Here is a 4,079-nt window from a genome sequence, read left to right on the forward strand (position 1 = left end):
ATAAGCTTCATACATTATTACTAATAAATTTTATTATTAGAGTTATTAATCCCTTTATAATCTTTAATTAATTTCAACTCAATCGTTTAAACAAATTTTAATATTCAAAATTAGATTAATGAAATTTTTATAAAAAGATAGTCAAGTCATAAAATGTTAATCAAATCAAATGCATGCATTTGCTAAACTTATAAAGCATTCCAAATTTGTGAAACAAACATCCCCTAAATCATAATGCTAATTAACAACTAAAATTTAAATTAATCCTAAATTTAACTAAAATAAAAAAGGAAATTAATTAGAAAACAATGTTGTTACCAGAGAAGGGAAACGGGTGGCTGGAGGTGGTTATCGGTGGTCGCCGGAATGTCAAGAACTATTGTTTGAGGCAGAGGGAGCAACGGCGGCAACAGCAACGACAGAATGCGGGTGGTGGGCGGCGCTATACGAGAGCGGCTGGTAGAGGCAGTTGGCGGCGGCAGCGGAGAGAGAGAGAGAGAGAGAGAGAGAGAGAGAGAGAGAGAGAGAGAGAGAGAGACGAACTGGCAAACGATGATAAGGGGCCGTCAGAGAGGCTGCCGGAGAGGACGTTGAGGGATAGATGAGATGAGAGGGTTAGAGAAAGAGTGGGAGACGAGAGGGTATGAGAGAGAGTGTAGTTCGAAATGGGAGGAAGAGGATTCACGATTTGAATTTATGGCACATTTACCGTCAGATTTACCGGTAAAGCTTCGCGGATGCTCCAAAACGCAATGTTTCGCTATCCAAGGTTACCGTCGGATAAATTCGACGATAAATCTGATAATAAACGATCACTACTAGAAAACTAGTTATTACAGACAGATATTTTCGACGAATTTTATCCCACAGAAATACAAACAGAATTTCAGAGAGATTTTTTGTCGGAAAATAAAAAAATGAATTAGCATAAATTACAGACGGAAAAAATAATCCGTCGATAATTCTGTCGGAAAAATTAATTTTTTTGTGTGAAAAATAGTTACAGACGGAAAATCCGTCTGTAATAAAATAGACAAAATACTGTATTTTATGAAATTATTACAGACGAAAAATCCGTCTGTAATTTAAATTTTTCTGTCGGAAATAATAAACTAAACCTACCATTGCCCCGAGCCCCATTTCCAGCACACAAATCAAAAGAAATAAACATTGAACTTCTAACATGTGTCTGATAACAAACCCTAATTTCGATCCCAAATAGATCGATCGAATTCCATGGCAAACCCTTCCTCATCTTTCTCCTCCTCGTCTCAATTCACCTACTCCTCCGATCCCTCTTACTTCCCCACCCCCTTCCACCTTCAACAACCGCCTTACGCCCCACCCCTTCGTCCCCCTCCTCCCACCGTCGCTGCTGCCCCCGCTGCTGCCGCATACAGCTATCCTCCTCCACCGTCACACTACCACCAATTCCAGCGCGACGCCCAGACCATCGCCCCGGAGGCTCTCGAGAGCGTGAAGGCCGCCATAGCCAGCAGCGATGTCGACCACAAGACCGACGCGAAGTGAAAGGCAGTTCCCCACCGTGCCGCCGGGCAGACGTGGGAGGATCCCTCACTGGCCGAGTGGCCGGAGAACGACCATCGCTTGTTTTGCGGTGACCTAGGGAACGAGGTGAACAACGACGTTTTATCGAAGGCCTTCACAAGATTCCCTTCGTTTAACATGGCGAGAGTTGTGAGGGACAAGCGATCTGGTTAGATTTGTTTTCTGATTAGTGGATTTTTAGGTTGTTAAAATAGGATTAGATTAGGTTTTGAAAATTGATTAGGCCTCAATCTGGCTTTGATTTTGCTTCTTTTGTGGTGTTTAGGCATTAGTGACTAGCTTCTGCTCATAGTAATTATACTAGTATCTTCAATTGAGTCTCCATTTTTTAATTCAGATTCAATCTTTGTTTTCTTCACTACTGTGCTTTTCTTTTATGCGTACATAAGTAGTAATATGTATCTTTATTCTTGCTATTTCACTCTTAATTAATTATTTTTATGTTGCAAGTTCTGTCAAGGGGAGGGGAGGCTGTACAGATGACTACTGACCATGAACCTAATACTGAGCGGGGCAGCATTGAGAACAGAGGTGGCTTTGTCTCAAACATGCTAGGTTCTTCAACTAACCCTGAATTCTATGCTTTGTTGCTATTGATATTCAGTGCTAATTTTTGTGTTTTCATTCATCATTCCTTTTACTATAGGAACTTGAGTTTCATTTGCTGTGATATTAGTTTGCTCAATTTCTTTTACTATAGGGCAATATTTCTTCTCTGAGACTGATATTCTCTTTCCCAGAAAAAAGAAACTTCTTTTGGAACAGAATGGACCACATGTTGCAAGAATCTCAGTTTACGAGGTATGCTATAAGAACCGTTTACTCAATTAAAACCTCCTTGTCTTTTTATTGTTCCTTTGCTGCTTTTTATAACTCGAGTTTTTGTGCAGGGGTGTGAGAGAGAGGTTGTTGAGGCTGGGAAGCAATCCAATGAGTTCTTGCAATAGTTATCTGCAGAAAGTTCCGGCTATTGTTCATGGAAACTTGAAGCTCTCCGAGAGGTAATTCTTGATAAGGAACCATACTTTTTAACCCCCCTTTTCTTATTTTAATGCTTATGGTGGTGCTCCATTGCACCTGTTGGTTATCACTGGGTTGTCAAGATTATTGTCAAGGTTATTTATGTACATTATGGCTATCAAAATGAAGGAAACATGTTGGGATATCCTAATTTAAATCTGAAACATGACATGTATTTTATTTAAGTATCCTCCATTCTGTTCACTTTTTGGTTCTGTTAGTCTAATTTGTGTAATTCATTTTATAAATATGTGAATTTGTGTTTTTTTTACAATGCTTATGTAAGTGGTGGAATTAATCTTGTTTTCTTTTGGCAGCCATGCAATCCTATTATATCTTGCTTCTGCTTTTACTGGAATTGCTGACCATTGGTTAGTAGAACCATCTCATCTGCTTCTTGTGACCTGATGAACTGCTATTGTTCCAATCTTGTTTTTTCACAAGTTTCCTTCTTCAAATTGAACTCAAGGTTTAGTTTTATTGGTGTTTCGCTGACAATTTTCCAGATCTAACTTGCCAACTTTTTCTATTTCTTTCAGCCTATGATGCCACCTTATGCAGCACTTTATTCACCTGGAGGGGTTTATACTCATCCTGCCATTCTTATTGTAAGTCTAGCTACTTTCATGCTCCTTCTAATGATGTTTCATTTATATGTATTATTTGGAAGCTCACCTTACTCCTACGTACCTACATGTTTAATTCAAACACTTAGTCTTGATGGAAGTAGAACAGAAGCATAAACTTTCATGTTTGGTATGCACACTTTTAACTAAAAAATAAAAAGGGTATGCACTTGCTTACCCTCTCAATCCTTTCATCTTGATGTGACCTCCATTGCTCTTTGGTGAATGATTGTAAGGAAACACTATCAATCCATATTTCCACCTTTGAGTTCTTGGTTTGCATAGTTGAATCAGTTTCACTTCACAAAATTCGAAAGATATCTAAATAAAAGAAAACCAGAACCATTTGAGCATTTGACTATTTCTTTCATGTTCTTAAAGCTGAGAAACATGCAGGTGTTAAGTCTAGAAAGTAATTCACTTCACCTGAAAAAGAATCTCAACAGGGCTTGAGTTGTTGGCCACTATGCCACCTTTTAGCAGAGTCCAAGATCCATGCTTTGCTATCGCCTGACCTCCTTGAATTAGCTCAGTTGCATTCGTTTTAAATGTAACTGACACAGTGTCCTTCTTTAACTGAGCTGAAACCAAGCTGAATATGGAAACAAGGTCACAAATTTCTGGTTGAAACAGAACTCATGAGATAATAACAAGTCTAAAACACAGATGGTATGTATTAGAATGCTGTCTTCAAAGTTCAAAGTATAAGTTATCAGTAAAGCTGCATAGCATTCCTTTCTTAAGTCGGACCTTGTGGGAGAAACTATCTGAAAGGGTTTGAGGGGCTTGCAATGTCAATTGGGAATGGCCATACTGATAGTACAGAGCTTAGAACTGAAAACAAGCTGTCACAGAAGTTTGTTA

At 38.8% G+C, this 4,079-nt stretch overlaps 1 pseudogene; it reads left to right on the forward strand.

The window, feature by feature from the left end:
- The first annotated feature begins 1,236 nt into the window (after nt 1–1,236).
- On the forward strand, nt 1,237–1,722 carry LOC107630302 (uncharacterized; annotated as a pseudogene).
- Nucleotides 1,723–4,079: the final 2,357 nt, after the last annotated feature.

Source organism: Arachis ipaensis, chromosome B3, assembly GCF_059453495.1.
Source record: "Arachis ipaensis isolate K30076 ecotype BB chromosome B3, ASM5945349v1, whole genome shotgun sequence".
Lineage (NCBI taxonomy): Eukaryota > Viridiplantae > Streptophyta > Magnoliopsida > Fabales > Fabaceae > Arachis > Arachis ipaensis.